Source organism: Pseudophryne corroboree, chromosome 3, assembly GCF_028390025.1.
Source record: "Pseudophryne corroboree isolate aPseCor3 chromosome 3, aPseCor3.hap2, whole genome shotgun sequence".
NCBI lineage: Eukaryota > Metazoa > Chordata > Amphibia > Anura > Myobatrachidae > Pseudophryne > Pseudophryne corroboree.
In genome coordinates, this window is record NC_086446.1 from 44,871,899 (window position 1) to 44,883,378 (window position 11,480).

The window sequence follows — 11,480 nt, forward strand, 5'->3', positions numbered from 1 at the left end:
AAGTCTATTCACATTTGATGGACAGCAATTTTGACCAATAAGGAAAAGTCCCAGATTTCTGTATATGACACCTGTCAGCGTAGTGGTCAGTAATGAGGTTAGTATTGTGGTGGAGATCACTCATAGTATAGTAGTGTGTTATAATAATGGGACAGATCAATGGACTGGACTGAGTAGTATGTGTGTTACCAAATATATATTGTCAGATCTGGTTATTCCTAATTCCATATACTGGTCATCACAATTATATATATTTCTCATAATAATAATGTAGATGAGAAGGACACACCCCTACAGGGACAGGTTACTCAGGGAGGGGCACAGAGTAAATGTGGGGGCAGTTATAATGTGAGAAGTTACATACAGGACTATATCCCGGAGATGTATGTATGGTGGGGGATGATGACGACAACATATTAATATCTTATTACATAAAAGCAATATAAGGTGATCTATCAGTACCTCCCGTATATAGGTACAGTGAGATATAACTGGGAGTATCTGGGATCAGCAGCTACAGGTACAAGATCCAGAAGTGATCACTGTGCTCTTCTAAACAGCACACGTATAATATTGCAGCTGTCGAACAGGCCGGTTCTGCGTAGGCACGGCGGCCGCATTGCGCAGGCGCGCCGTTGCCTGGCGCCACCACCGCTAACGACAAAAGCAGTCGCAGCATGACGACCGCAAGAAGATTGACAGGAAGAAGGCGTTCCGGGGCGTCAATTGTCCGTTTTCCGGGAGTGGTTCGGCGAACGCAGGCGTGTCCAGGCGTTTGGAGGGCGGATATCTGACGTCAATTCCGGGACCTTCATCGCTGGAATGATCGCACAGGATAAGTAACTCATACCCTGCTCTTCTTTTACAGGAAACTTTTTTTGCATAGCAGGGCTGCACAAGCGTTCGCAGCCCTGCTATGCAAATATACACTCCCCCATAGGCGGCGTCTAGTTGATCGCACGGGCGGCAAAAAGTTGTTACGTGCGATCAACTCGGAATGCCCCCCATAGTCAGCCGTGATCATCGGCCATTTGAGATTGCAACATTTTGAGAAAAAAAACAGTAATTTAACAAACTACCGTGGTTTTTCAATTTGAACTCACCGATGCAATTCGTATTGCCGTCAGTATTTTACGTGAGAGATTAGTAAATCACTGCCGGACATCACACAATAAAGCCCGGCCAGATCAGTGAGATCCATACATGGCTTCATTGTGTACCGTATTTAAATAGTTAAAACGTTAAAAAAAAATGTGTGGGGTCCCCCTCCTATGCATAACGAGCCCCAGGCTCTTTGAGCCGGTCCTGGTTGTTAAAAATACCAGGGAAAATTTGCACAGGGGTTCCCCAGTATTTTTATGACCAGAACCGGGCTCTTGGACCAGTCCTGGTTCCAAAAATACCGGGGATAAGAGGTAGGGGTCTTCCCCATATTTTTTGAAACCAGCACTGGTCTCCACTAGCCAAGGAGGTGATGCCGCAGCCGGGGAACACTTTTAGACAGGTCACCGTGCCTGCAGCATCACTCCCCCCCAACAAGTCACCCCTGGCCGGGGTTCCCTGGTGGAGTGGGGATCCCCTACAATAAAGATGTTGCCCCGTCCAGGCACCCAATGGCCAGAGATGAAGCCCGGGGCTATGGCCACCACCCCTGGGCTGTGGGTGGCTACTTCACATCTTTTTGTGTAAAAGAAAAAGAGAAAAGAATATTATCTTTTGTTGTTGAACTACAAGTCCCAGCCAGCCTCCCCACATGCTAGTACTTGGAGAACCACAAGTACCAGCATGTGGAAAATGAATGGGTCCGCTGGTACCTGTAGTTCCACAACAAAAGAAAAACCCCAAAAAAACAAAATACACACTGTGATAGTAAAAGTTTATTTAAACACTCACACATACTTACCTAGTGTCCCACTCAGCACCTCAGTCCCTTTGTCCATGTAGAATCCATTATGGTACGTACCTGTAAAAAAATCAAAAAACTACAATATACTCACCTAGAATCCAGTGTAGATCGGTCCTCTTTGTTCCAAGTAGGCATCCACAGGGTTTACACATGGATCCCCTTTCCCCGAATGCCAGGACCCCCTGTGACTCCTGTCACTGGAGGACCCAGCAGCCAATCAAGGAGCGCCACATCATATCGCTCTCCTGATTGGCTGTGCGCCTGGCCTGTCAATCAGGCGGAGCGTATAGGCTATAATGGAGGATAGAGGTCCTCCATCAGAGTCAATAGTGGGAAAATTGCGGTCTGCTGTAGATGAGTTACCAGCTATGAGCAGAAATCCTGTTGCATTTTTTTTACGTAATTGTCACAAATATGTGGTGTATATATAGGCCCTGTTGGATAGATTTAGAACAAGTTTTCAGAGCAGCGGTAGGCTACATGCCAGCAGCAGAAGAAAATATATGCAAGCGACGAAAGGAAAAGTATGTAGGGCAAGTGAAGAAAGAAAAAGTATGTAGGGCAAGTGAAGAAAGAAAAGTATGTAGGATAATAGATGGATCATAAAGAGAGAGGTGGGCCTTGTGGGATACTGCAGAGAATGGATTGTATGACAACACCGAAAGGGAGGGTCCACATCATACACAGCAACAGGTGAATAAAGCAATTGAACAATTGAAAGCAGCAGTTGCCTCATCTCCACCCCTAGGACTACCTGACTATAGAAGAAGTGTCACAACTGAGGGTTTAGGCTGACGGGAGGAAGCCTCAGTTGTAGGGGCTGAGATGAAGTTAAACCTGGGAGGTTTAATCAGACCCCTGGACATGTAAGTGCAGATTGATTACCCGAAGGTGTGACCATGACAACCAGTTTAAAATTCAAAATAAAAGTTTATTTAACAGACTCCGTGAAATGACAAGCAGCATTCAAAGTAAATCAAAGACAGTGGCAAATAACACAGTTCCTGGATCACATAACCATAGGAGGTATCTCAGAGCACTGGTAGGTATAGAAAGTCCTTTTATGGAATCACCTTACCAGGCCTGGTTGTAGTAGTGGAGATAGCCGAGGAACATGCCAGTAGTTGTAACAGGTGAATCTGTAACTTGAGTATGCTGCTGTATCAGCTGGATGGAACCAGCCAGGTGGTAAGACACGGAGTGGATGCTGAGTGGAATCAGCCGGGTGATGAAACACAGAGTGGATGCTGAATGGAATCAGCCAGGTACAAAAGTCACGGAGTGGATGCTGGATGGAACCAGCCAGGTGATGAACACAGAGTGAATGATGTGAGATGCTAGGGAGTGTAGAAACTGAATAACTGATAAATGATTACCGGTGGTAGTGGATACTGCTGGTAAGATAGGATCCGCTGGATCAGCACCGGTGTTTAGTAGAAGCTGAAATCTGTTGAAAGCTGGCTGCTGGAAACAGATTGTAGATAGCTGGAAACTTGGACAGCCACGGAAGACTGCAGAGTCAGGCTGCACCGCAAGATGGAAAGCAGGTGCGGGTCTCTTTGTGGATGCTGGAGACAGGAACTGGAACCTGGAGAAACAAACCACAGGAGAGAGAGACTGGAACAAGGTATGACATTCAAAGCACTGACATCTATCTGGCCTAGACACAGGATACTTATACCTGCTGCTATGCAGGCATTGGCTAGGCAATTATGCAGATTCCAGAGACGGTGGATTGGAGGAATTGGAGCATGTGATCAAATCCAACATGGCTGCGCCCATGCTGGAACCTGGAGGGAAAAATGGTTTGAAATGAAATGTGCAAACATAGTGATAATGGCGGCGCCGGCCGCGGAGGACAGGAGACGCCAGATGACTGTTATATGCTGAGTCACTTGGAGGGCAGCAGAGGCCACGGCAGGCAAGATACACTATACTGAGAACCTGCAGCAATAACACAGTAACGGCGGCAGAGGACGGGAGACGCCATGTTGGATTCAAACATGGCGCCGCTGTGATAGTGTCTCAGAATCACAGCAGGGATGTGCAGAGTGTTGACACAGATGAGATCCGGATTTGGAACGCTGGGCCAGTCTCAGAAGGCACCTAAACGGCAGGTAATGGCGTCCAGATACCCGGATCGTGACAAGGAGGCCATGCATGGGAGTCCTCACTCAAAAATATGGACTAAGGCAAAGACCAGTGGCCTACCACTTAAGCAAGCTTGACAACATTACTTAAGGAGCACCCTCCCTGCATCAGAGCAGTGGCAGCAGCAGCAGTCCTAGAAGAGGACAAGAGCACGGCTATAGTGCAGAATCATGAACTTATCATCCAAGTACCGCATGCAGGTACAGAGAAGCTTCAACAAGCAAGAACCAAACACCTGTCAGCAGTAAGGCTGACCAAGTATTAAGTAGCACTGCTAAGTGCAACAACATGACCATCAGAAGATGTACTACCCTCAGCCCAACAACCCTTTTTCGAGCTTAATAAATAAAGGTGTTGAATCTCAAGATTCAAAAGGAGGGAGAAACAGATTATCTTCCCTATTCATGGATCAGCAAGATGATGATTATGAGGACCAGGAAGGTGGTCCAGGAGAAGAAGAAGATAGAGACAGATCATCATGGATGCAGGACCAGAGGGATGGTCCAGAAGAGGAAGAGAATAATTCTAATAATCAAAATTTCTTTCTTTCTCTCATGATTGTGTGGCTTTAATGGAACAAGAAACTTAACCTTTGCCACATGTTACAGATATAGCCCTACCCAATGTTCAGCATGAGCTACAGTTGTGCTCATAAGTGTGCATACCCTAGCAGAATTTGTGATTTTCTGGCCATTTGACAGAGAATATGAATGATAACTCACAAACTTTTCTTTCACTCATGGTTAGTGGTTGGGTGAAGCCATTTATTGTCAAACATCTGTGTTTACTTTTTTTTAAATCATAATGACAACAGAAACTACCCAAATGACCCTGATCAAAAGTTTACATAACCTGGAGATTTTGGCCTGCTAACATACACACAAGTTGACACAAACGGGTTTGAATGGCTACTAAAGGTAACCATCCTCACCTGTGATCTGTTTGCTTGTAATCAGTGTGTGTGTATAAAAGGTCAGTGAGTTTCTGGACTCCTGAAAGACCCTTGCATCTTTCATCCAGTGCTGCACTGACGTGTCTGGCTTCTGAGTCATGGGGAAAGCAAAAGAATTGTCAAAGTATCTGCGGAAAAAGGTAATTGAACTGTATAAAACAGGAAAGGGATATAAACAGATATCCAAGCAATTGAGAATGCCAATCAGCAGTGTTCAAACTCTAATTAAGAAGTGGAAAATGAGGTATTCTGTGGAAACCAAATCTCGGTCAGGTAGACCAACAAAAATTTGCCAGGAAAATTGTTCGGAATGCAAAGAAAAATCCACAAATAACTTCAGCTGAAATACAGGACTCTCTGAAAAAAAAGTGGTGTGGTTGTTTCAAGATGCACAATAAGGAGGCATTTGAAGAAAAATGGGCTGCATGGTCGAGTCGCCAGAAGAAAGCCATTACTACACAAATGCCACAAAGCATCCCGCTTACAATGTTCCAAACAGCACAGAGACAAGCCTCAATACTTCTGGAACAAAGTCATTTGGAGTGATGAGACCAAAATTTAACTTTTTGGCCACAACCATAAACGTTACATTTGGAGAGGAGTCAAAAAGGCCTATGATGAAAGGTACACCATTCCTACTGTGAAACACAGAGGTGGCTCGCTGATGTTTTGGGGATGTGTGAGCTGCATAGGCACTGGAAACTTGGCCATAATTGATGGCAAGATGAATGCAGCATGTTATCAGAAAACACTGGAGGAATATTTGCACTCATCAGCCCGGAAGCTGCGCATGGGACGTACTTGAACGTTTCAACATGACAATGATCCAAAACACAGGGCCAAGTCGGCCTGTCATTGGCTTCAGCAAAATAAAGTGAAGGTTCTGGAGTGGCCATCTCAGTCTCCTGACCTCAATATCATTGAGCCACTCTGGGGAGATCTGAAACGTGCAGTTCATGCAAGACAGCTCAAGTATTTTCAGGAACTGGAGGCTTTTTGCCAAGAAGAATGGGCAGTGTTACCATCTGAGAAAATAAAGAGCCTCATCCACAACTACCACAAAAGACTTCAAGCTGTCATTGATGTTAAAGGGGGCAATACACGATATTAAGAACTGGGGTATGTAAACTTTTGATCAGGGTCATTTGGGTAGTTTCTGTTGTCATTATGATTTAAAAAGAGTGAACACAGTTGTTTGACAATAAATGGCTTCACCCAACCACTAACCATGAGTGAAAGAAAAGTTTGTGAGTTATCATTCATATTCTCTGACAAATGGCCAGAAATACACAAATTCTGCTAGGGTATGTAAACTTATGAGCACAACTGTATATGTGGATGGATCAAGGTACTATGAGGATGGGATTCCTTATACAAGATATGCAGTAACCACTGAACATGAAGTTGTGGATTCAGGATCTTTACCACCACAGCACAAGATTGTGGGCCAGATATGGAAAAGCAGAGGCTTCAAAACATCAAGTGGCGAAGACATACAACATGCTTCACTAATCAGAGCTCGGCAAGGGCCACACAAAGTTGCAGCAATTAAAATCCAGGCACACGCAAGAAACGATACTCCTGAAACAAGAGGCAACAATCTGGCAAGATGCTGAAGCCAAGAGGGCAGCAAAATGCCCCCAGCAGGAAAGGGAAGCCTATACAGTAACCAGTCCAGTGCCAGACCAGATGCCTCATTATGCTACGCTGATTGAACTTCAGAACCAAGCAGGAGAGAGTGAGAAAGTAGCCTGTGAAAAAAAATAGCAACCAAACAACCAGTGAAGGTAGAAATCTACACCACAGACAGAAGAAAAAAAGAAGTAAAGCCTCAAATGCCTGATCTACAGGATTTGAAGAAATTTCAGGAACAAGCAGGTCCTGAAGAAAAAGCATCATGACAGAGAAGAGGAGCCAGACAGGAAGAAGAAACTGGCTTATGGAAATCAGACGAGAAGTTTTACTTACCCAGAAGCTTATATTCACCTATGTGTCAAGTCAGCCATGGACTCACACACCTGGGAAAGGATCAAATGGGAAATGTAGTTAATGAAGGATGGATAGCTCCAGAATTTTATCCAGCTGCAACCAAGTTTGTACAAGCCTGCTGGCTATTATGTGGAAATTACAGAAGGTTAAGACAACCCTGGGAGCAATCCCCAAAAGTTATTTTCCATTTCAAAGACTGCAAATTGACTATATTTAGCTGCCAAATATGTACTGGTAGTCACAGAGATTTTTAGTTATTGGCCAATGGCAAAAGCTATAGCAAGATCAATAGCTAGAAAATTAATTTTAGAAGTTATTTGCAGATATGGAGTACCAGAAGTTATAGTATCAGATAGCGGTACTCATTTCATTGAAGAAATAATGTAGCACACAATGCATGATCTGGGAATACAACAGGCATTCCATGTGTTGTATCACACACAGGCTAGTGAGGAGATTGGGTGTATCAGGAAAAGACACGTGAGAAAGTCACTTGAGCCCAGATTTGATGGTCCATATCAAGTGTTGCTGACCACCCCCACATCTGTGAAGTTGAAAGAGAGAGGAAAGCTTGAGTACTGCAAACTTGCCCAAGTTAAGTTTGAACAGTAAAATACGCAAACATGCAGAGGCTAATTGGGCCTAAACCAGACAGGACACTATGGTTCATTATATCAGGGACATCAGTACTCATTATAGTATACCCCTCATAAGAGAGGGCAGGGGCTGGCATGTCCACCAATCCAAAGGTACATACCAGTTTTTAGTGTCAGGAATCTGCATTCTCCATCGCATCACTACTGTGGAACTACAGGTTCCAGCATTTCAGTTCTGTTCCAGTTTTCAGTCTACTGCAGCCTGGAGTACACAGTGCTTCAGCTAACCCACAGCTGATCCGAACACCTAATCCAGCAGGGTGTGTCCTCACAGAGATGCAACATCCAATCTTCACAGACCAAGGGGTATAAACTCCAGTTCCTGGCTCAGTCTCATCGCCTTGGACAACACGTCACATTCTGTGAACAGGCGGCTCCTGTTTGCAGTCCTTTGTCTGCAGAGATACCCCTGTGTATTGGACCTGTGGAACTACAGGTTCCAGTTCCGTTCCAGTCTTCAATTCTTTGTTTCCAGCAATCTCCTTTTTCTGGCATCTCCAAGTTGTTTCCCTGTTCCAGTGTTCCTGTGGAACTACAAGTAGCAGCAACCACTCCAGCTCTACTGCGAGTCACATTCAGTGTGCAAGTTCCTGTGTTCCAGTCTCCAGTGTTCCAGTTTGCTACAAACTTCAGCCACAGTCTGCTACACCAATCTGCAGTAAGAGACTTTCCTCAGGTGTTTTCTCAGTTCTCAGCCTCTTCACCTAATTACCAGCATTCCACACTGTGCATTGCCTTTAGCACTTAACATCTTGCTGTGTTAGGACTGTCTCCTGCTAGGGCCTTGCTTGGCTTAAAGACGTATGCTTCTACAGAGACTGTGTGCTTTGATGGCTATTCGTTATATACCAGAGTTTTGTTTGCTGCATCTGATTTCATTATTGCCTTATCATTTATATCAAGTTTCAAGTTCATCTTCATTGCTTATTTGTTACCAGTGACTTTTGAAATATTCATTTATCGGATTAAGTTATTATTCATTGTTCCTGTCATCGGTTATCCCTGTGTGATAATAAATATCAAGCGCACATGCGCGGAACTTTTTGTCCGTTTCCCAGTTTCCTCTATCACTCCTACACTGACCCACTAGTGCCCCCCTCCGGGGACATACTAAATCAGAATCCTGACATTTTAGTATGTAAGAAGTGTGGTGTAAGAACCACTAGATCTTGTGTTAAGCAAGTTAAAGTAAAGATTATGAAATCTCTGGGGTTTCAAAGATACAAGTTAGTTAAGAAATGCTGGGCTCACATGGGCCCATATCTGGAAAAGGAGGGGAATGGATATTTGTCCCTATTACATATGAGTGTATGGGGTTTCTAGATTTCTTTGGGTCAAATACATACAGAGTAGAATATCTTGCAGAATTATTAGATAATATTGCTGAGGTCTATGATGACACTTTCAGATATGTAGGAAGAGAACTCCAAGAATGTGTTATACGTTTGTCACTAATGAAACAGATAATGCACAAGAAGTGGTTCAGAGATAAAATGGAAGATGAGAAGCAGGCAAGAAATAGAAGATGAAAATCTAACTCTCTCTGCAAATGGTATATCTACCACACCTGCAGTGCACATGGTTTTGCCCAACTGCTAACAAATTTGCTGCTGCGATCAACTCTGAATTACCCCCATGGTGTTGCCCATTTGCTAAAAAATTTGCTGCTGTAATCATTTCTGAATTGGGCCCATAGAGAAGAAAAAAGCTCATGAGTTTTAATAAGTGGAGAGTGTATTACTGAGGCTGCAATGTTCACAGATGGATGAGTTGCAGAGACAGTGAAGGATGTAGTAGCCATAGAGAAGATACCATGGAGTGAGATTAGAAAGAATAATTTGTGGCATACAGCAATTTTGGATTAAAAGTATATAAATTTAGGATAGCACATAAGGAAATGGCAAATTTTATAGTGAAATTACCTGCATCAGGTGTTGTTCAACTATTTGATTAATTGCTATGTAAAAAAGGATTTTAATTACCTACCATTAAATCCTTTTCTCGTAGTCCGTAGAGGATGCTGGGGTCCATATTAGTGTCATGGGGTATAGACGGTTCAACCAGGAGCCATGGGCACTTTAATAGTGTGGGCTAGCTCCTCCCTCTATGCCCCTCCTACCAGACTCAGTCTAGAAACTGTGCCCGATGAGATGGACAACTTCGAGAGAAGGACTTTACACAGATAGTGGCGAGATTCACAAAAGCTCACACACACACAGAAGGCAAACCAAGCTAGCAAGCTTGAAAACTGAGCAACTGCTGAACAGGAATACTTAACCAAGTAAAAAAACAGTACTGAATCAAGTAACCACTGCAGGATCACAAAGCGATGGGCGGGCACCCAGCATCCTCTTCGGATAACAAGAAAAGGATTTACTGGTAGGTAATTAAAATCCTATTTTCTCTTACATCCTAGAGGATGCTGGGGTCCATATTAGTACCATGGGGATGTAGCAAAGCTCCCAGAACGGGAGGGAGAGCACGGAGGCTCCTGCAGAACTGATTGATCAAACCTTAGGTCTTCAGTGGCCAAAGTATCGAACTTGTAGAACTTAGCAAACATGTTCGACCAGCCCAAGTAGCCGCTAGGCAAAGCTGTAAAGCTGAGACACCCCGGGCAGCCGCACAGGAAGAACCCACCTTACAAGTAGAGTGGGCCTTAACAGATTTGGGACATGGCAATCCTGACGTAGAATATGCATGCTGGATAGTGACCCTGATCCAGAGAGAGATCGTCTGCTTAGACGCAGAACACCCAATTTTCTTGAGATTATACAGGACAAACAGAGTCCGATTCTCTGTGATGACCAGTCCTCTTCACATAGATTTTCAGAGCCCTTTCAACATCCAAGGACTTGGACGAAACTGAGGAGTCAGTAGCCACTGGCACCACAATAGGTTGGTTGATATGACACAACCTTAGGAAGGACTGTTGACGAGTCCTGAGTTCCGCCCTATCTTCATGGAAGACCAGATAGGGACTTTTACAGGACAAAGCCCCCAATTCCGACAAACGTCGCGCAGAAGCTAAGGCCAACAAAGTGACAGCCTTCCACGTGAGAAACTTGACTTCAGCCTCCTGAGGAGGCTCAAACAAATCTGATTGCAGGAAATGCAACACCACATCAAGATCCCAGGGTGCCGTTGGTGCCACAAAGGGAGGCTGGATGTGCAGAACCCCTTTCAGAAAGGTCTGAACCTCAGGGGGGCAGCCAATTGTTTCTGGAAGAAAATGGATAAAGCCGAAATCTGGACCTTGAGGGATCCCAATCTCAGGCCCATATCCACACCTGCTTCCCGGAATAGGAGAAACTGTCCAAGTTGAAACTCCACCACAGGAAACTTCTTGGACTCACACAAAGACACATACTTTTTCCAAGAAACTGCTGATGTGTCCGGAGCTCAGCTCTATCTTCATAGAAGATTAAGTAGGGGCCCCCCAACTCCGACACACGTCTAGCAGAAGCTAAGGCCAACAAAGTGACAGCCTTCCATGTGAGAAACTTGACCTCAACCTCCTGTAGAGGCTCGAACCAATCTGACTGGAGGAACTGTAACACCACATTAAGATCCCAGGGTGCCATAGGTGGCACAAAGGGAGGCTGGATGTGCAGAACCCCTTTCAAGAAAGTCTGAACCTCAGGGAGGGAAGTCAGTTGTTTCTGGTAGAAAATGGATAAGACCGAAATCTGGACCTTTATGGATCCCAAACTCAGGCCCATATCCACACCTGCTTGCAGGAAGAGGAGAAACCGTCCCAGTTGAAACTCCACCGTAGGAAACTTCTTGGATTCACACTAAGATACATACTTTTTCCAAATACGAT